Source organism: Coregonus lavaretus (genome assembly GCF_964263955.1).
Source record: "Coregonus lavaretus genome assembly, contig: HAP1_SCAFFOLD_1054, whole genome shotgun sequence".
Lineage (NCBI taxonomy): Eukaryota > Metazoa > Chordata > Actinopteri > Salmoniformes > Salmonidae > Coregonus > Coregonus lavaretus.
This window is the reverse complement of record NW_028162705.1, coordinates 139,249-162,547: the sequence shown is the minus strand read 5'-3', so window position 1 is coordinate 162,547 and position 23,299 is coordinate 139,249. Positions and strand designations below refer to the sequence as shown.

The following is a 23,299-nucleotide window of genomic DNA, read 5'->3' as shown; positions in this document are numbered from 1 at the left end:
AGAAAGACCCTCTGTCTCAGACGAGATAGATACCTACCCCTCACTGTACATGGAAAATCTCTCTCCGTCTCTCTCCCTCCATCTCACTCACTCTCTCCCTCTCTAATTATTTGGGAATTCACCAAAAAGAAACTGCCCCTCCCCCCTCAGAATAAAATACACAAGGTTCTTGTAAGAAGACAAAAAAAGATAAGGAGAGAGAGAGGGAGAGAAACAGAGGCCCTCTGTCAGGTCTAAAGGGGACAGAGTGGTATTGTTCCCCTTCTCTCCTCTCCTCCCTTCATCCCTCCTGATTCACCTGGAAACAAACCCTTTTATTGAGGGCCGGCGGCCATCTTTGATTAGAGGGAATGACTCAGCGAAGACGGACCGCAAAGTGTGTGTGTGGGCACACTATGTATGGTGTGTGTGTGTGTGTTAGGGGCTGTGCTATGTAGTCTTACCTCATGGTCAGGTATTTCAGAGGCCAGTGTTTGTCCAGAATGGACGCAGTCAGGTAGGTCCAACAACGAGCCGTTTTGGCAAGGTTATACCCTCCTAGAGCGAGAGAGAGGGGGGGGGGAGCAAAAGAGAGGGGAGAGAGCGAGAGAGGGAGGCGGAAGAGAGAGAGAAAGAGAGAGAACGAGAGAGAGGGAAGGAAAGCGAAAGAGCGAGAGAGGGGGGAGAGAGAGAGACCGAAAGAGAACAAGAGAGGGGGAGAAAGAGCGTAAGAGAGCGAGAGAGCGAGATGGGAGAGAGAGAGAGAGAGAGAGAGAGAGAGAGAGAGAGAGAGAGAGAGAGAGAGAGAGAGAGAGAGAGAGAGAGAGAGAGAGAGAGAGAGAGAGAGAGAGAGAGAGAGAGAGAGAGAGAGAGAGAGAGAGAGAGAGAGAGAGAGAGAGAGAGAGAGAAAAAAATAGAAGGATTGTAGTGAGTAAAACGGCTTCATTTTACTGAACAGTTATCATCTGGTACAGCAGCCTGGATCTGGACTGTCCTGGACCGACCTCCTCCCAGTAGCAGCCTGGATCTGGACTGTCCTGGACCGACCTCCTCCCAGTAGCAGCCTGGATCTGGACTGTCCTGGACCGACCTCCTCCCAGTAGCAGCCTGGATCTGGACTGTCCTGGACCGACCTCCTCCCAGTAGCAGCCTGGATCTGGACTGTCCTGGACCGACCTCCTCCCAGTAGCAGTGTGGATCTGGGCTGTCCTGGACCGACCTCCTCCCAGTAGCAGTGTGGATCTGGCCTGTCCTGGACCGACCTCCTCCCAGTAGCAGTGTGGATCTGGGCTGTCCTGGACCGACCTCCTCCCAATAGCAGTCTGAAGCTGGACTGTCCTGGACCGACCTCCTCTCAGTAGCAGTGTGGATCTGGACTGTCCTGGACCGACCTCCTCCCAGTAGCAGTGTGGATCTGGACTGTCCTGGACCGACCTCCTCCCAGTAGCAGCCTGGATCTGGACTGTCCTGGACCGACCTCCTCCCAGTAGCAGTGTGGATCTGGACTGTCCTGGACCGACCTCCTCCCAGTAGCAGTGTGGATCTGGACTGTCCTGGACCGACCTCCTCCCAGTAGCAGTGTGGATCTGGACTGTCCTGGACCGACCTCCTCCCAATAGCATTGTGGGTAGGTGCCAGTCTAGTATGTGTCGTAGACTCTGTGCCACCCCGACAGGGGTCATGTTGAAGGAACACATGGGGTCACCAGCCATGGTGTCAGCTCCCAGCTGCATCACTACTGCTTCCGGGTTAAACAATGTCTGCACCTCCTTCATCACACTGATGATGACAATAATCACAACTTTAATAGTTAATCTAACATTAATTAACTTCATCTAACATACTGTAAAATACATATCATAATCTGACTATAACAATTACAATCATTACAGACTGACAACTTAATCCAATGCAATATGTAATCTAACATATAAACCATAGAATGGACAACGTTATAATTTTACTAAACAAAAACGTTTGTATTTTCTCTACAGTTGCAAAGCCTCAACAAAACAATGAACATGCAACCCTAGCTTTTTAAATGTCTGTTACTGACAATGTGAAGCATTATGGAAATGGTTTTGTACCTTGTGAAGACCTGGAAGTATCTGTCGTCATTGATGCCGTCATCCAGATGGACGTTGACGGCGTACCAGCGTCCTTTACCCAGGTCTCCTGTACCTACAACAGGGCAGCAGGGTTACTACGGGTGTGTGGGTGGGTGTTTCAAGTGCATTGGGTATCAATGTTTCTCAAATACCAATCCCTCAGATGGTTAACAGACAAGGATGTAGCCATGTAGTCATTTTTCAAATGCTACTTCTAATGTTTAGCTGTCCCCCAAGGAGGAAGGACCATAGCTTGTTGGTAGCTACCAGCAAACAAAGGGCCATAGTTTCACTGGCACAATAAAGGTTGAGGTCATCAGAATTAGCAGTAGCCACTGACCCGGGAAGAATCCAGGAGAGAACTTGTGCAGCGACACGGTCATCACTTTAGAGGTAAAACTGAAGGCATCTTCCACACCTGAGAGAAGTATCTAAAAATACACAATAACTTATCTTATTGACAGACTAAAAATTATAAATCAACCTTGATGAACCTTTTGTATCCACTTACAGTACTACACAATATTGACACAATATCAATGCACATTCAGATGTGCGTGTTTGTCCATTGGTGTATGTGAGAGACAGGGAAAGGTGTGTGTACCGTCTCCATGGTGAAGGTCCACGTCGACGTACAGAACTCTCTCGTATTTCTCCCTCAGCTTGAGAATCCCTAGCACCGCATCATTCACATAACAGAACCCTGACGCCTCATCCCTGAGAGAGAGAGAGAAAAAAAGAGAGAGAAAGAGAGACAGAAAGAGAGACAGAGAGAGAGAGAGAGAGAAAGAGAGAGAGAGAGAGAGAGAAAGAGAGCAAGAGCGAGAGAGAGAGCAGGTTAACAGTCCCAGACAGAGAAACAGTCCCAGACAGAGAAACAGTCCCAGACAGAGAAACAGTCCCAGACAGAGAGAGAAACAGTCCCAGACAGAGAGAGAAACAGTCCCAGACAGAGAGAGAAACAGTCCCAGACAGAGAGAGAAACAGTCCCAGACAGAGAGAGAAACAGTCCCAGACAGAGAGAGAAACAGTCCCAGACAAAGAGAGAAACAGTCCCAGACAGAGAGAGAGAAACAGTCCCAGACAGAGAGAGAAACAGTCCCAGACAGAGAGAGAGAAACAGTCCCAGACAGAGAGAGAGAAACAGTCCCAGACAGAGAGAGAAACAGTCCCAGACAGAGAGAGAAACAGTCCCAGACAGAGAGAGAAACAGTCCCAGACAGAGAGAGAAACAGTCCCAGACAGAGAGAGAAACAGTCCCAGACAGAGAGAGAGAGAAACAGTCCCAGACAGAGAGAGAGAAACAGTCCCAGACAGAGAGAGAGAAAGTCCCAGACAGAGAGAGAGAAACAGGCCCAGACAGAGAGAGAGAGAAACAGTCCCAGACAGAGAAACAGTCCCAGACAGAGAGAGAAACAGTCCCAGACAGAGAGAGAAACAGTCCCAGACAGAGAGAGAGAAACAGTCCCAGACAGAGAGAGAAACAGTCCCAGACAGAGAGAGAAACAGTCCCAGACAGAGAGAGAGAAACAGTCCCAGACAGAGAGAGAAACAGTCCCAGACAGAGAGAGAGAAACAGTCCCAGACAGAGAGAGAGAAACAGTCCCAGACAGAGAGAGAAACAGTCCCAGACAGAGAGAGAAACAGTCCCAGACAGAGAAACAGTCCCAGACAGAGAGAGAAACAGTCCCAGACAGAGAGAGAAACAGTCCCAGACAGAGAGAGAAACAGTCCCAGACAGAGAGAGAAACAGTCCCAGACAGAGAGAGAAACAGTCCCAGACAGAGAAACAGTCCCAGACAGAGAGAGAGAAACAGTCCCAGACAGAGAAACAGTCCCAGACAGAGAGAGAAACAGTCCCAGACAGAGAGAGAGAAACAGTCCCAGACAGAGAGAGAAACAGGCCCAGACAGAGAGAGAGAAACAGTCCCAGACAGAGAGAGAAACAGGCCCAGACAGAGAGAGAGAAACAGTCCCAGACAGAGAGAGAAACAGGCCCAGACAGAGAGAGAAACAGGCCCAGACAGATGAGAGGGTAAGAGACAGAGAGAAAGACAAGGATAGGAAGAGAAGTGAGATAGTGTGAGGACAGAAAGTACCAAGAAGGACCTCTAACTTACATGATTTATTCAACAACATTTAACTGTTTTTCTTATAGAAATCACTCATCAGCATTTCTCCTGGTCCTTCCCCTGTCCTCTTATTCTTGGTGTGGTGCCAGCCTCCGTCAGGGTGGCACCACCCACCACTGCACCACCGGACAGTCATAACCTGGGAAGAGGGGGATGGAGGAATGGGGGGGTATAGGGGTGAGGGAGAAAGAAAGGGATGGAGGTGGGATGGAGAGGGAGGAAAGGGAGATGGAGGGAGTGAGAGAGAGATAAGGTAAAGGACAGAGGAAGAGATGGAAAAGGAGAGGGGGAGAGAGAGAGAGAGAGAGAGAGAGAGAGAGAGAGAGAGAGAGAGAGAGAGAGAGAGAGAGAGAGAGAGAGAGAGAGAGAGAGAGAGAGAGAGAGAGAGAGGAAGGACCAGACAGAGGTGTGGAGGAGAAACAAAGGGAGGAAGAGAGAGGCGGAAGAGAAAGAGAGACAATGAAAAGGAAGGGTGTTGGAGGGGGGATATGGAGAGATGGGGAAGACAGAGAAAACACATATGGTGAGATTGAGATGTTTTTTTCTAATAGAAAGGTTGGCAGAAGATGAGTGTTCCCCATCCAATGATACCGGACTGAGGTTGCATCCTTCCCACAGGCTCCCACCCACAGACCTGGATAACATAAGTAACCTACGGGGGCAAAGGAAAGTAGCGTCTAACCGTCAGCATCAATCTGTTATTTATACCTTCAAATATATAACTGGAGGGTTTTTAATGTAGATTCATAAAGTAACCATATTTAGTGTGTTGTCAATCAACCTTTTGCCAAGTGGAGGCAATGGGAGGTGGGTCATTTTTATCTGGTGTTAGAGCACCCTCTACTGTCAGCAAATAAACATTACATGAAGTGACAACGGTACTCTCTCCCATCTCTCATTTATTGATGTCTGTCAAACTAAGCTCCAGGGACCCTGTCCTTCCCTCTCCTCTTACCCAGGCCAAAGTCTCCAGACTGGGGGGGTCATCATTGTCTCCGTCCTGGCTGATTTTGTGGAGGTGCTCCAGGTAGGCGTCTGTGTGGAACTTGGCCATCTCCATAATGGTCGCAACACGGGGCTTCACAACACTGAGAGAGATAGATGGAACACAGACACTGATAGACTGTTCCAAAGCATTCTGTTCAACCATGATTACTTTAAGACACTATAGAGCCGGCGCAAGATATGGGTCGGAAAACGTACCTCAATGCAGGGATGGGATGTGACACTGTACTCCAAATTTGACCTTTATCCACACTGTTTCACTGAGGAATACTGGAAACGCTGCTTGTTTTCCTGGAAAACTACCCTTCACATCTTCACGCTAGCTAGCAATAGCCACCGCAGCTATTTTGAAATTGCAGTGTCAGCCAATCAGCTCCTTTGTGCCATTCCATAATGGCTGCTGTGTTTACTGTTAGCTAGCATGAGGACGAAAAGGGTAGTATTTCAATCTTCTCGATGGAGCATTGTGGATAATGGCATATCCCATCCCTGCATTGAGGTACGTTTTCCGACCCATATCTCGACCTGGCTCCATGGTGTCTTAATGTAACCACGGTTGCGTTTCGACCCCAGTGCAGCTCAGTGTAAACAAGCGTAACGGTAGGGTCAGTATCTTCTGGCAAAGGTCATGGTTCATTTAGCTACTGCGCCTTCAGAAAGTATTCCCACCCCTTGAATTTTTCCACATTTTGTTGTGGGATTAAAATGGATTTATTTGTCATTTTTTGGGCAACGATCTACGCAAAATACTTTTGTTGTAAAAATGTTTTGTAATAATCTGGATTAGATAAGTATTAAACCCCTTAGTCAATACATGTTAGAATCACCTTTGGCAGCGATTACAACTGTGACTCTTTCTCGGTAAGTCTCTAAGAGCTTTGCATCCCTGAATTGTACAATATTTGCAGATTTTCTTTAATTTTTATTCTTCATCCTCTGTCAAATTGGTTGTTGATCATTGCTAGACAGCCATTTTCAAGTCTTGCCATAGATTTTCAAGCCGATTGAAGTCAAAACTGTAACTAGGCCTCTCAGGAACATTTAATGTCTTCTTGGTAAGCAACTCGTGTGTTTGGGCTTGTGTTTTCGGCTACTGTCCTGCTGAAAGGTGAATTAGTGTGCCATCACAGCAACCAGTGAAGAACACCATTGAGAATTGTATTGAGACACCATCCAAAGCGTAATTAATAACTTCACCAAAGGGATTTTCAAGGTCTACTTTTTTTTTTTTTTTTACCCATCTACCAATAGGTGCCCTTCTTTGCGAGACATTGGAAAACCTCCCTGGTCTTTGTGGTTAAATCTGTTTTTGAAATTCACTGCTCGACTCAGGGACCTTACAGAGAATACGTGTCTGAGGTACAGAGATGAGATAGTGTTTAACATGATTTTTGAATGACTATTTATTTCTTATTATACACTTCTTATGTGACTTGTTAAGCACATTTTTACTCCTGAACTTATTTAGGCTTATTTATTGACTCAAGACATTTCAGCTTTTCATTTTTTATTAATTCGTAAAACATTTCGAAAAACATAATTCCACTTTGACATTATGGGGAATTGGGTGTAGGCCAGTGACAAAAAAAAATCTCAATTTAATAAAATGTTCAATTCAGGCTGTAACACAACGAAATGTGGAAAAAGGCGAGGGGGTGCAAATACTTTCTGAAGGCACTGTAGCCAGAGAGGAAGAGAGAGGCACTCCGCGGAAAATCTGTCTCCATCCAGCAGGTGGCGTTGTTTCGTTGTTTCGCCCGACCAAACAAGGAGTTTTGTATGGAGGTCAATGATTGTCGAATTTGTTCAACCAAAAAATGAATGCCATATTTGCTACATTACTTTTATTTGATCGAATAGAAGTTTCGTAATGCTTAAGTTATGAGTGTACTGATATAAGTAGGACACGTGACATCCCGGCAACTTTGAGAGAAAAAAACACTTTATATTGGAGTTGTCTAGATATGACTATGTATGTTCATGACATGAGGTTAGTAGCGTAGCATATCTCTCAATTGAATACATGCAGTTGACGTCAACAAACTCATCAAATATTCAAAATTGGATTACAATATTAAATGTATCCACCAATACAAAAAAAAAAGCATAGGCGGGAGCTAGACAGCGACTCCCATTGTTAGGGCGGAGAGACATGTATCTTGTCAGTATATCCATAATATTTGCTGTAGCCAACTGGCTCTGGTCCACCTCATACTGGCTACCCGGACTATTTGCATTGTCTCCCCCACCCCCTCTTTTACGCTGCTGCTACTCTGTGTATTATCTATGCATAGTCACTTTAACTCTACCCACATGTACATATTACCTCAATTACCTCGACTAACCGGTTCCCCCCACATTGACTCTGTACCGGTACCCCTGTACAGTAGGGGAAAAAAGTATTTAGTCAGCCACCAATTGTGCAAGTTCTCCCACTTAAAAAGATGAGAGAGGCCTGTAATTTTCATCATAGGTACATGTCAACGATGACAGACAAAATGAGAAAAAGAAATCCAGAAAATCACATTGTAGGATTTTTAATGAATTTATTTGCAAATTATGCTGGAAAATAAGTATTTGGTCAATAACAAAAGTTTCTCAATACTTTGTTATATACCCTTTGTTGGCAATGACACAGGTCAAACGTTTTCTGTAAGTCTTCACAAGGTTTTCACACACTGTTGCTGGTATTTTTGCCCATTCATCCATGCAGATCTCCTCTAGAGCAGTGATGTTTTGGGGCTGTCGCTGGGCAACACAGACTTTCAACTCCTTCCAAAGATTTTCTATGGGGTTGAGATCTGGAGACTGGCTAGGCCACTCCAGGACCTTGAAATGCTTCTTACGAAGCCACTCCTTCGTTGCCTGGGCAGTGTGTTTGGGATCATTGTCATGCTGAAAGACCCAGCCACGTTTCATCTTCAATGCCCTTGCTGATGGAAGGAGGTTTTCACTCAAAATCTCACGATACATGGCCCCATTCATTCTTTCCTTTACACGGATCAGTCGTCCTGGTCCCTTTGCAGAAAAACAGCCCCAAAGCATGATGTTTCCACACCCATGCTTCACAATAGGTATGGTGTTCTTTGGATGCAACTCAGCATTCTTTGTCCTCCAAACACGACGAGTTGAGTTTTTACCAAAAAAGTTCTATTTTGGTTTCATCTGACCATATGACATTCTCCCAATCCTCTTCTGGATCATCCAAATGCACTCTAGCAAACTTCAGACGGGCCTGGACATGTACTGGCTTAAGCAGGGGGACACGTCTTGCACTGCAGGATTTGAGTCCCTGGCGGCGTAGTGTGTTACTGATGGTAGGCTTTGTTACTTTGGTCCCAGCTCTCTGCAGGTCATTCACTAGGTCCCCCCGTGTGGTTCTGGGATTTTTGCTCACCGTTCTTGTGATCATTTTGACCCCACCGGGTGAGATCTTGCGTGGAGCCCCAGATCGAGGGAGATTATCAGTGGTCTTGTATGTCTTCCATTTCCTAATAATTGCTCCCACAGTTGATTTCTTCAAACCAAGCTGCTTACCTATTGCAGATTCAGTCTTCCCAGCCTGGTGCAGGTCTACAATTTTGTTTCTGGTGTCCTTTGACAGCTCTTTGGTCTTGGCCATAGTGGAGTTTGGAGTGTGACTGTTTGAGGTTGTGGACAGGTGTCTTTTATACTGATAACAAGTTCAAACAGGTGCCATTAATACAGGTAACGAGTTGAGGACAGAGGAGCCTCTTAAAGAAGAAGTTACAGGTCTGTGAGAGCCAGAAATCTTGCTTGTTTGTAGGTGACCAAATACTTATTTTCCACCATAATTTGCAAATAAATTCATAAAAAATCCTACAATGTGATTTTCTGTAAAAAAAAATCTCATTTTGTCTGTCATAGTTGACGTGTACCTATGATGAAAATTACAGGCCTCTCTCATCTTTTTAAGTGGGAGAACTTGCACAATTGGTGGCTGACTAAATACTTTTTTTCCCCACTGTATGAATTCCAGAAGATAAAAGCGGGAGTAGGCTAATTGGCAAATGTGAAAAAAGTATTGTAGTTTCCATCTAACGCTTAAACACTGATATTTTAATTGCATAATCATCTTAAAACTAGCCCTACATCTTAATGGCTTGGCTCAGCACACACACGCACACACACACACACACACACACACACACACACACACACACACACACACACACACACACACACACACACCATAACACTACAGTACTGAAAGACAGCATGAATTACAGTATTGCAGAAAGTATCTTGTGAAGTTTTCAACAGAGTTGCTCTACCCGGTGTTAGAACTCTGAACTTCGGCTACAAAAAGATGCCACATTGTTGGTTCTTAATTGACAGAAATGAGCATGTGAGAGCGATAAATTGTAAATGTAATCAAAACTGTTGCCCCTACAAACATATTCAGTCAGAAAAGTTGGGAAGTCTAATGGTCACTTAATGGATACTGTAGTCTCGTTGTTATCCGACGCCTAGATTTTGAGCTAGGTCGGAACTAGAAATTGTATTTATTTTTAACGACCCTGTTAAAAATCCAGTTTGTGGTTCTCGGTAACAGCCGGACGGCTCATGACGAGAGGGTGATTTTCATCGATATTGGTATCATATTGGTTTAGCTACTGTATGATGGAGATTTCAATGTAACATTGAGCTTCAATCATAGCCTACAGTGTCTTCAGAAAGTATTCACACCCCATAATGTCAAAGTGGAATTATATTTTTAGATATTTTTATAAATTAATCAAAAATGAAAAGCTGAAATGACTTGAATCAATGAGTATTCAACCCCTTTGTTATGCCAAGCCTAAATAAGTTCAGGTGTAAAGATTTGCTTAACAATTGACATGGACTCACTCTGTGTGCAATAATAGTGTTTAACATGATTTTTGAATGACTGCCTCATCTCTGTACCCCACACACAATTATCTGTAAGGTCCCTCAGTCAAGCAGTGATTTTCAAACACAGATTCAACCACAAACACCAAATCAAATCAAATTTTATTTGTCACATACACGTGTTTAGCAGATGTTATTGCGGGGGTAGCGAAATGCTTGTGCTTCTAGCTCCGACAGTACAGTAATATATAACAAGTAATATCTAACAGTTTCACAACATATTGTCAGATATGTGTTGATATGGATGCGGTGGTTGAGTCAATCGCAGGACACAGAGGATAAGTCAAGACGACTTTACTAATACTTGTAAATAGACACAAAATAAACGGCCTCAAACACTGGAGGCGAACAAAATACGCGCAGTGCGTAAAACAACAACGAGAGTCGAAATACGCGTAGTGCGTAAAATACTATACAAAGCCAAGGCACCGAACCTATCAACACACGACATGTGGAACAGTAACACACAACTACAAAACATAACACAGGGAAACTTATAGGTGACATAATCATGACAGAATACGAAACAGGTGCACTAAACTAGACATGACAAAACAAACATCGAAAACATCAAACGGTGGCAGCTAGTACTCCGGGGACGACGAACGCCGAAGCCTGCCCGAACAAGGAGGAGGAGCAGCCTCGGCGGTATTCGTGACACATATACCCAATACACACAAAACTAGTAAGGAATGGGATTTAAGAATATATACATTTATGGACAAGCAATGACAGAGCAGCATGGACTAAGATACAGTAGAATATTATAGAATATAATTCAGTATATACATATGAGATGAGTAGTGCAAGATATGTAAACATTATTAAAGTGACTAGTGTTCCATTTCTTAAAGTGGCCAGTGATTTCAATAGGCAGCAGCAGCCTCTAATGTGCTAGTGATGGCTATATAACAGTCTGATGGCGTTGAGATAGAAGCTGTTTTTCATTCTCTCGGTCCCAGCTTTGATGCACCTGTACTGACCTCGCCTTCTGGATGATAGCGGGGTGAACAGGCAGTGGCTCGGGTGGTTGATATCCTTGTTGATCTTTTTGGCCTTCCTGTGACATCGGGTGCTGTAGGTGTCTTGGAGGGCGGGTAGTTTGCCCGGTAATGCGTTCGGCAGACCGCACCACCCTCTGGAGAGCCCTGCAGTTGTGGGCGGTGCAGTTGCCGTACCAGGTGGTGATACAGCCCGACAGGATGCTCTCAATTGTGCATCTGTAAAAGTTTGTGAGGGTTTTAGGTGTCATGCCAAATTTCTTCAGCCTCCTGAGGTTGAAGAGGCTCTGTTGCACCTTCTTCACCACACTGTCTGCGTGGGTGGTCCATTTCAGTTTGTCAGTGATGTGTACGCCAAGGAACTTGAAGCTTTCCACCTTCTCCACTGCGGTCCCGTCGATGTGGATAGGGGGGTGCACCCTTTGCTGTTTCCTGAAGTCCACGATCATCTCCTTTGTTTTGTGGATGTTGAGTGAGAGGTTATTGTCCTGGCACCACACTCCCAGAGCCCTCACCTCCTCCCTGTAGGCAGTCTCGTCATTGTTGGTAATCAAGCCTACTCCTGTTGTGTCGTCTGCAAACTTGATGATTGAGCTGGAGGCGTGCTTGGCCATGCAGTCATGGGTAAACAGGGAGTACAGGAGGGGGCTGAGCACGCACCCATGTGGGGCCCAATTGTTGAGGATCATTGAAGTGGAGATGTTGTTTCCTACCTTCACCACCTGGGGGCGGCCCGTCAGGAATTCCAGCACCCAGTTGCACAGGGCGGGGATCAGACCCAGGGCCTCAAGCTTAATGATGAGCTTGGAGGGTACTATGGTGTTGAATGCTGAGCTATAGTCGATGAACAGCATTCTTACATAGGTAATCCTCTTGTCCAGATGGGATAGGGCACCTATTGGTGGTTTTTCCAATGCCTCGCAAAGAAGGGCACCTATTGGTAGTTGGGTAAAAATAAAGCAGACATTGAATATCCCTTTGCGCATGATGAAGTTATTAATTACACTTTGGATGGTGTATCAATAAATCCAGTCACTACAAACATACAGGCGTGTTGATAGGGGACAGAATGCGGTCGGACCATCATATAATAGGCATATACATTACTCTGACTGAATTTCCACGTGGGCGAGGATATTGGAAATTTAATCAAAGCCTATTAGATGATAATTTATTTATAATTAGAACAAAGGAATTTATAACTGACTTTTTCCAACATAACATAGGTACAGCGAATCCCCTTATTGTATGGGACACCTTTAAATGTGCCTTTAGAGGCCATGCAATTCAGTACTCATCTCGAAAACAAAAGCAATTTAGGTCAAAAGAGTTTATACTAAGAAAGGAAATAGAAAGTCTAACAGAACAGATAGATGGCAATAAAAACTGTAACATAGAGGCTCAGAATAAATTAGAGGAAAAACAAAAAGAAATGGAAAAACTTATTCAAGAAAGATCAAGTGTAATATATTATAAAAATAAAGCAAACTGGATGGAATATGGGGAAAAATGCACAAAATTCTTTTTTAATCTTCAACATAGGAATGCTACCAAAAAGAACTTAATGAAACTGGTTACAATTGACGGAGTCACCCATAATTCACCTAACGATATTTTGAATGAAGAAACAAAGTATTTTAAGCATATGTTTTCTTTTCAGTCGCCTCCATCTCCTGTAACTGAAGCTAATTGTAGAGATTTTTTTTCTATTGATAATGTCAAATTAACAGCCACACAGAAAGACTCATGTGAAGGTGAAATTACAGAGGAGGAACTTCTGGATGCAATTAAAGACTTTAAGTCTGGGAAAACTCCAGGGTTGGATGGCATACCAATCGAGGTATACCAAACCTTTTTTGATATACTAAGAGGACCGTTATTAGTATGTTTTAACCACTCCTATGTAAATGGTAGATTATCTGACACTCAAGAAGAAGGTCTGATCTCATTATTACTGAAACAGGATACAAGTGGAAAATATAAAGATCCAGTCCATTTACAAAATTGGAGGCCCCTTACACTTCAGTGTTGTGATGCAAAAATCCTAGCAAAATGTATAGCGCATAGAATTAAAAAGGTATTGTCGGATATTATTCATTCTAATCAGACAGGTTTTTTACATGGAAGATACATTGGAGATAATATAAGGCAAGTATTGGAAACAATAGAACACTATGGAAAATATGGGAAACCAGGCCTGTGTCACACCCTGGCTCTGGGACTCATTATGTTGAGCCAGGGTGTGTGCATTCTATGTGTTCATTTTCTATGTTGGGTTGTATTTCTTTGTTTGAAGGAGTGACTCCCAATCAGAGGTAACGAGTGTCAGCTGTTGGCTCGTTGTCTCTGATTGGGAGCCATATTTAAACTGTGTGTTTTCACCTTGTGTTTGTGGGTTTTTGTTCCTTGTCAGTCTTTGTTACTGTGGACTTTACGATTCGTCTATTGTTTTGGTACTTTAATTAATAAAGTCTATCATGTTCGCTCAACACGCTGCGTATTGGTCTACTCCTTTGGAAGACGATCGTGACAGAAAAACCCACCATACTACGACCAAGCAGCGTGTCCAGGAACAGGCAGCCTGGACGTGGGAGCAGCGTCGGAGGGACGAGAGGCACCCCCAAGAACCCACCAGGTTACGGGGGCCACTGGTCAAAGTAGGGAAAGGAGGTGTAGAGGCACGGCGAGAGGTACTGGGGTGTGTTACCAGTCCGGTCCGGCCCGTTCCAGTTCCCGGAGTAGAGCCAGTGGTGTGTGTCCCCAGTACGGTCCGGCCTGTTACGGCCCCTCGCACCAAATGGACGGTGCGCGTCTCCAGCCCAGCCCGGCCTGTTCCTGCCACCCGCACTAAGTCTACGGTGCGCGTCGCCAGCCCGACCCGGCCTGTTCCTGCCACTCGCACCAAACCTACGGTGTGCGTCGACAGCCCTGTCCGGCCCAGTCCTGCTCCCCGCACCAAGTCTACGGTGTGCGTCGACAGCCCTGCCCGACCTGTTCCTGCTCCACGCACCAGGTCTACGGTGTGCGTCGACAGCCCTGTCCGGCCCAGTCCTGCTCCCCGCACCAAGTCTACGGTGTGCGTCGACAGCCCTGCCCGACCTGTTCCTGCTCCACGCACCAAGTCTACGGTGTGCGTCGACAGCCCAGTCCGGCCCGTTCCTGCTCCCCGCACCAAGTCTACGGTGTGCGTCGACAGCCCTGCCCGACCTGTTCCTGCTCCACGCACCAAGTCTACGGTGTGCGTCGACAGCCCTGTCCGGCCCAGTCCTGCTCCCCGCACCAAGTCTACGGTGTGCGTCGACAGCCCTGCCCGACCTGTTCCTGCTCCACGCACCAAGTCTACGGTGTGCGTCGACAGCCCAGTCCGGCCCGTTCCTGCTCCCCGCACCAAGTTGGTGGTGCGTTTCGTCAGCCCTGTCCGGCCCAATCCTGCTCCCCGCACCAAGTCTGTGGTGCGTTTCGTCAGCCCTGTCCGGCCCGTTCCTGCTCCCCGCACCAAGTCTGTGGTGCGTGTCGTCAGCCCTGTCCGGCCCGTTCCTGCTCCCCGCACCAAGTCTGTGGTGCGTTTCGTCAGCCCTGTCCGGTCCGGTCCCGCTCTCCGCACCAAGTCAGGGGTGCGCTTCATCAGCCCGGTCCGGCCCATTCCTGCTCCCCGCGCCAAGGCAGTGGTGCGCGTCGTCAGCCTGGTAAGGCCCGTTCGTCCTCCACGCACCAAGCCAGGGGCGCGTGTCGTCAGTCTGGCTCCGGCCGGCGGGGCTAGACAGGACCAGGGGTACTTTGGGGGGTTGGAGAGGAGGTGGGGATCAAGGCCGGAGCCAGAACCGCCACCGAGGAGGTATGCCCGCCCAGCCCTCCCCTGTTTTGGTTAGTTGAGGCGCGGTCGCAGTCCGCGCCTTTAGGGGGGGGTTCTGTCACACCCTGGCTCTGGGACTCATTATGTTGAGCCAGGGTGTGTGCATTCTATGTGTTCATTTTCTATGTTGGGTTGTATTTCTTTGTTTGAAGGAGTGACTCCCAATCAGAGGTAACGAGTGTCAGCTGTTGGCTCGTTGTCTCTGATTGGGAGCCATATTTAAACTGTGTGTTTTCACCTTGTGTTTGTGGGTTTTTGTTCCTTGTCAGTCTTTGTTACTGTGGACTTTACGATTCGTCTATTGTTTTGGTACTTTAATTAATAAAGTCTATCATGTTCGCTCAACACGCTGCGTATTGGTCTACTCCTTTGGAAGACGATCGTGACAGCCTGCTATTCATAGCAGACTTCGAAAAGGCATTTGATAAAGTTCGACTGGAATTTATATATAAATGCCTGGAGCATTTCAATTTTGGAGAATCTCTTATAAAATGGGTCAAAATCATGTATAGTAACCCTAGGTGTAAAATAGTAAATAATGGCTATTTCTCAGAAAGTTTTAAACTGTCAAGAGGAGTGAAACAAGGTTGTCCACTATCGGCATATCTATTTATTGTGGCCATCGAGATGTTAGCTATTAAAATCAGATCCAATAATAATATCAGAGGATTAGAAATACAGGGCTTAAAAACAAAGGTGTCATTGTACGCAGATGATTCATGTTTTCTTTTAGATCCACAACTAGAATCCCTCCACAGCCTCATAGAGGATCTAGATACATTTTCTAGCCTCTCTGGATTAAAACCAAATTATGACAAATGTACTATATTACGTATTGGATCACTAAAAAATACAATTTTTACATTACCATGTAGTTTACCAATAAAATGGTCTGATGGTGATGTGGATATACTCGGAATACATATCCCAAAGGAAATAAATGATCTCACTTCAATAAATTTTAATAGAAAGTTAGCAAAAATAGATAAGATCTTACTACCATGGAAAGGAAAATACCTGTCAATTTGTGGAAAAATCACCCTGATTAACTCTTTAGTATTATCCCAGTTTACCTATTTGCTTATGGTCTTGCCTACGCCTAGCAAACAGTTTTTTAAATTATATGAGAAAAAAATATTCAATTTTATTTGGAACGGCAAGCCAGACAAAATTAAAAGAGCATATTTATATAATGAATATGAATTCGGAGGACAGAAATTATTAAATATTAAAGCATTAGACCTATCACTAAAATCTTCAGTCATCCAAAAGTTATACTTAAATCCGAACTGGTTCTCAAGCAAATTAGTAAGATTGTCTCACCCACTGTTCAAGAAAGGCCTTTTTCCCTTTATTCAGATTACAACCTCTCACTTTCAGTTATTTGAAAAGGAAATAATCTCCCAAATGTCACTATTTCTAAAACAAGCCATAGAAAGTTGGTTGCAATTTCAATTTAATCCTCCAGAAACGACAGAACAAATAATGCAACAAATATTGTGGTTAAATTCAAATATACTAATTGACAAAAAACCTTTATTTTCTGACAGAATGTTTAAAAAAGGTATAATCTTCGTAAATGATATCATCGGTAGGACTGGTGGAGTTATGTCGCACACGCAGCTAACAAAAACATATGGAAATGTCTGCTCTATCCAAAATTACAACCAAATAATTGCAGCCTTACCGCAAAAGTGGAAGAGGAAAGTTGAAGGGGGAGAAAGTAAGGAACTTGTCTGTCGGCCTTGCATTAAAGAACATAATTGGTTAAGGAAAACTGTGATAAATAAAAAAGTATATCAGTTTCACTTAAGGACCATAGGATTGACAGCCGTCCCATATAGATTGCAAAATAGTTGGGAAGAGATCTTTGACGTACCGATCCCATGGCATAGTGTTTATGAACTGACACGCAAAACGACACCGGATTCAAAAATTAGAATCTTTCAATTTAAATTATTATATAAAATTCTTGCTACCAATAGAATGTTATTTATATGGGGGATACAATCTTCCCAGCTCTGCAGATTTTGCTGTGAAGAGACAGAATCATTAGATCATTTGTTTTGGTTCTGTCCATTTGTAGCTTGTTTTTGGACACAGGTCCAGGAATGGCTAAAGGATTGCAATATTTACCTGGAACTAACCTTGCAGATAGCATTACTGGGTGATCTGAAAAGTCATAGTCAATCAATCAATAATATAATAATACTTTTAGCAAAAATGTTTATTTTTAATTCACAATCTGTAGAAGCAATGAGAATAGAAAGGTTCAGAACTTTTGTAAAACATCACAGTACGGTTGAAATATATATGGCAAATAGAAATCCTATATGGATGGTGTTAAGAGATAGATGGGAGGTATTGAATAGAGTTGAAGGATGGGACTAATAACAAATAACAACAAATAATAACAAAGATAGCTAATAATGTAAGCATACTGTGTCCATAATAAGTATATAGGTTGTATGTTGGGAGCTTTTGGGAAAGAGCACAGTTAGAAAGATATGGCATTTAGAAGCAAACCGGATGGACATCATGAAAATGATCGGAGAGGTTGAGAGTAGAAGAGGTTCAGGAGCAAAAAAATAAATAGATATGTATGTATATATATATATATATATATATATATATATATATATATATATATATATATATAGAATTATTGTAAAATTAACTCTGTCCATAAGGTGTAGATAGTAAGTATAGACCGGAAGTAGAGGCCTGGGCGTTGTTGTTCACTAATTTACTCCAAGTAGGGAAAGGATGGTGGGGTTGAAAAGTAATAAAGGGGAATATATATATAAAAAATAAAAATAAACATGGGGGATTGGAAGTGATGCAGACAATTACATTGATAGAAGATACAATCTATCTGCAATATTAAGCTGATCCATCCCCCCGAAAAAAAAAAAAAACATACAGGCGTCCTTCCTAACTTAGTTGCCGGAGAGGAAGGAAACAGCTCGGGGATTTGACCATGAGGCCAATGGTGACTTTAAAACAGTTATAGAGTTTAATGGCTGTGATAGGAGAAAACTGAGTATGGATCAACAACATTGTAGTTACGCCACAATACTAACCTTATTGACAAGACTGAAAAGAAGGAAGCCTGTACAGAATAAAAATATTCCAAAACATGCATCCTGTTTGCAACAAGGCACTTGTCACGTTCGTTTAAAGACGGGTCGGACCAAGGCGCAGCGTGATATGCGTACATGTTTATTATACGATAAACACACGACAAAACAACAAAGGAAACGAAACGTGAAGTCCAAAGGTACAACACAACAAACCTTACACGGAACAAGAACACACAACTAGACAGTGCCAAAAGGCTGCCTAAGTATGATTCCCAATCAGAGACAACGAGCGACAGCTGCCTCTGACTGGGAACCACACCGGCCAACATAGAAATACAAATCTAGAATATTCACACCCTGACCAAACTAGCTAGAGTTCTGTAGGCCAGGGCGTGACAGTACCCCTCCCAATCCAGGCGTGGAAAGCTCTTAGAGACTTACCCAGAAAGACTCACAGCTGTAATCGCTGCCAAAGGTTATTCTAACATGTATTGACTCAAGGGGTTGAATACTTATCTTTTCAAGATATATTAGTGTTTTTTTTGTTCATGTTATTATTATATATATATATATTTTTTTTATGTTAGTATTTTGTGTAGATTGTTGACAAAAAAAGGACAAATCCATTTTAATCCCACCTTGTAACACAACAAAATGTGGAAAAGGTCAAGTGGTGTGAATACTTTCTGAAGGCACTGTACTGTACTGTAGGACCCAGGACCTCTGCCTTGCTCTGACCTGGGACCCCCTCTCCTTTACATCAATAGGACCCTCACCCTCTCTTCCTACATCCCCTTGAGTTCTGATCTGTCCTAGTCTGTACTGACTTGACATGTATGTAGGATCAGCACGTGAATGTGATTTCCGTCTATGGAGAAGATGGATGACAGGTGATAAACACCTCGGGGAATTCACTCCGCACCAGAGGCCTACACAGAAAACAAGACCTGTTACTATTAGCGCCACCATGAACACTACTACCTCTATCCACGGGGACCATGTCCCTGTGTCCTCAGAGGGCTTTTCTTTAACAGTGATTGTGAGAGTGACAGCTTCAGGGTTTCCCCTGGTCTGTTTGTCAGGGCCGACGAAGCACTGGTAGGTCCCCTGATCAGAGGGGGTTATGTTAGTGAGGGTGAGGGAAAGATCACTCTTACTGTAGCCATCTTTGGACACAGATGCTCTGTCCTCAAACCCAGGGTCAAAGGTAATATGCCCTGCTTCCACCTTCAGCACAGTTTGGACATCTTTTTGCCAATGGAAGTTTATTTCACTGTCAGTTATGCCATAGCAGTGAAGAGTGACATTTTCTCCAACATGGGCAGATATTTTAGTGGGGACCAAAACGTCTAGTTTTACATCCTGTACAACTTTGTTGTTGTTGCAGACACACTCATACCACCCCTTGTCATTGTACTCAGCTGAGGTGATGGTGAGAGAGAGGTTTCTAATCTGGAGTTCAACCCTGTTCTCATAGCCCTCTCCTGTAGATAAAACCCCTTGGTCAAGTTTAGCAATCATCTTCTTGATGATGCCCCCTGATGGAGCATCCTGATAACGCTTCCACTCGATGACACCATCATGGCATAGTCCAGAGAAGGGGAGTGCGATAGGGTCATTCAAAATCACTGTCATATGAAGAGACAAGGTGGACTTTGCAACAAGTGCAAGTAGGAAAACAGTTAAGACTCCAGTTGCCTTCCAAGCCATGGTTGTTATCTTTCTGGCACAACGCCTAACAGACAGATTAATTTCTCTTCAACAAATTGATCTGGGTGGTGGTTTCACTTTCTGAAGACGCTCATTCTCAAAAAACAGTTGGGGCAACAGACATTTTTCACTGAGGTAGCTAAGGGGTAATTTTGCTTGGGGGTGCTAGGCTAATCTTGAAGGGGGTTTTCTGCAGCGTCTTGCGCCTCCCTGGAGCCGCCTGTGCTCAAAAAGCTTAAAGTCGTCCAAAGTAAGAAGCATTCATCTGCAGTCTCCAGTATGTCCAGGATGTGTTGGCGGCTGTCTCAAGTCCTGGATCTGAAATATACATAATAGGTGAAATATAAAGCTTTCTTGCAGTCATATGAAACAAGATCTAAATCAGATGCATTGTTTTGCATTTAACTGTGGTGATCCCTCCACTGAACTGACATTGATGGATGGACACTTGCACATATCAGGCTAACGAGTTACTAACTATCGGCTATGTTGCAGTGAAGGTGCCTGTAGGAGTGTTAAGTATCCACCAGCAGATGGCGCAAGTCCAGAAAGCGGGAAAACGCCCTCTTCCTGTTCTTGAAGGGAGGAATTCCGACCCGAGTTAAGGGTGCGTAAATGGAACGTAATTCCCTTTAATGCACTTTTATCTCTATGCGTATTCTGACCCTGAATTTAAGTATGAGAATCGCATGCTATTCACCAGCTAGCTATTCGTTTGGGGTAGCGATCACAGAATCAAAGGTGTGGCGGAGGTGTGTCTACAGTTATGCCGTATTCTGACCTTGACTTAATTCCCGTGATGAAACGATGAATAAGGTTGCGCAACACGTCGGTTTCAAGTGGAACAACATGTACTTAATTTTGATAAGAGCTATTGATGAGAGGTAAATGAGTAAGCCGTTTGGATAAGGGGATTGTAAATATAAATGACAATTGTTTTAGATCTATTTTACCATATGATCGCTGGAGGCAAACGTGAAACCAGTTATATGGCAGCAAACTGATGTAAATCAACATATCAACTTTTCCACAGTGAAGTTAATGAAATGCTGGCCTTGTAACTTGCAGGGATTACATTTGGAAACCCAAGCTATAGGCTTCTGTAGCCATGCGCAAATGATAGAATTTCACCAAACCTACCTAGTTGATTTATGATTTGTAGAATGTTTTAATTATATGCCTGGACTTTTCACTGTATTTTTAAAAACAATTTGTATCGTTTTAAATATTAGCCACTATCTGTAGCCATCATCAGTTATACCCACATACATATATAACTGTCACTTTAGTGTTAGTTTCCTTACATTTTGCATCATTCCATTACATCGTCCGTTTACCTTTCTTTCCTCTGTCATGTTCGTGTGGTTGTTCCTGAGGATCGATAGAAATAGTGGATCATATTAGGCTAACGTATTACAAGTTTGGGACATGTAGCCTATTTGAATCCTTATGGAACGCAGACCCATGGCTAGCAGTTTAAACCAGGAGCCTGGTGCACGGTTCACCACGACTGGACTGTTGTCACTTGGTATTTGGTATTTTATTAGGATCCCCATTCGCTGTTGCAAAAGCAGCAGCTACTCTTCCTGGGGTCCACACAAAACATTAAACATTACATAATACAGAACATTAATAGACAAGAACAGCTCAAGGACAGAACTACATAAAACAAATTTAAAGGCGCACGTAGCCTACATATCAGTACATACACACAACATCTAGGTGAAATAGGGGAGAGGCGTTGTGGCGTGAGGTGTTGCTTTATCTGTTGTTTGAAACCAGGTTTGCTGTTTATTTGAGCAATATGAGATGGAACGGAGTTCCATTCAATAAAGGCTCTATATAATACTGTATGCTTTCTAGAATTTGTTCTGGATTTGGGGACTGTGAAAAGACCCCTGGTGGGATGTCTGGTGGGGTAAGTGTGTGTGTAAGTTGACTATGCAAACAATTTGGGATTTTCAACACATTGTTTCTTACAAAAATAAGAAGTGATGCAGTCAGTCTCTCCTCAACTTTTAGCCAAGAGAGACTGGCATGCATAGTATTTATATTAGCCCTCTGATTACAATGAAGAGCAAGACGTGCCGCTCTGTTCTGGGCCAGCTGCAGATTAACTAGGTCTTTCTTAGCATCACTCGACCACATGACTGGACAATAATTAAGATAAGACTAAACTAGAGCCTGCAGAACTTGCTTTTTGGAGTGGGTGTCAAAAAAGCAGAGCATCATCACTGTTCCATGATTAGTAAGGATTATTAGGGTACATTACCTTCCAATATCTAATGGATTGAACAATTGAATATGGCAACTTTCAGGAGGAATCAAACCACTATTTTTGATTCACCAATATATTTTTTTGCATAAAGGCTCTCCAAACCAGTTTTTTTCTTATTCATAAATACTTTCCTAACCCTAAATAATATACAAGATCAGAGTATTTTTAAATCTACCAATTGGTACTGAAAAGGAGGGTTAAACTAATGCATTCTAGGAAATATAATATTTCCCCCATATTGAACAAAATGTAAGTGATTAATTAAATATTATAAATTATAATATTATCATACAGGTTTTTTGTTTTCCTTGATCATTCATTTTAAGAGTTTCTCCTGAAAATCCATTGTTTCAACATTATTTTATAAGCATGTATACAACATGTTTGATGTTTTATCTACAATATGTATATTTCTACAGGCTACACCTAATATAGAATAGAAGAGGCATTTGATTTCATTGAATTTGACTGAATTCAATTCTATTTCATTCAATTCAAAATCGAATTGCAATTATGTGTCCTGTTTACTACTGCAATTCAAATCCAAATTCAAGAATTTAATTTGAATTTATGAGGCATTCTCAATTCAATTCTGAATTGAGCGCCGCCCTGCTGGTGACACTTCTCAATGAACCATCACAAAGATGATCTATATACTTACTATCCCTGAATCTAATGAGGTCACTACCACTACAGATGGTACTTCTATCTAAATGTATATTTAGGTATTTGTCCTTAGTACATGGACGACAAACAAATAAAAATACGTTGTAAATGCAGGTCCCTGCATGAAGGATATTATTCCATGCCCAAATCATCTCAAAATGTCCCAACAAGCGATTCAAATTGAAATGCATTTAAAACACAGACTAGAGTTTTAATCACTATGAGAAGGCCTAGCTTATTCTTTCATTAAATTAGAACTTTCAATTGGTCAAGTTAACAAGGACACAGGTTAAGTCAAATCATTCATATCTGATGAAGTTGGACAACTGTCAATCATGTCGTTTATAGTAGCAGACAAATAAGTTTTGTACAACATGCCTTTTCACCGTCAAGTAGCACATGCACAGAAGGTACGGTTGTTCAGCTATTGGGACGAGGCCTCAAGAGCAGGGCACACAGGCACTCCGTTATAAATATATCTGGTGACACTCAATGGCCTATCTCTAACGAGTATAATGTTACATATATCCACCAAGTCACTACAGATGCTAGACTACTTAACTCTTCATT

At 43.2% G+C, this 23,299-nt stretch overlaps 1 pseudogene across 1 annotated transcript; it reads right to left on the bottom strand.

Annotated features, from left to right (window-relative positions):
- Window positions 1-443: 443 nt before the first annotated feature.
- Window positions 444-5,279, bottom strand: LOC311119003 (histone deacetylase 8-like; annotated as a pseudogene). The gene is made up of 7 exons: window positions 5,175-5,279; window positions 4,291-4,358; window positions 2,692-2,804; window positions 2,428-2,505; window positions 2,067-2,160; window positions 1,586-1,758; window positions 444-537 (listed from the first exon to the last, which is right to left on the bottom strand). The product of its transcript is annotated as a histone deacetylase 8-like (transcript).
- Window positions 5,280-23,299: the final 18,020 nt, after the last annotated feature.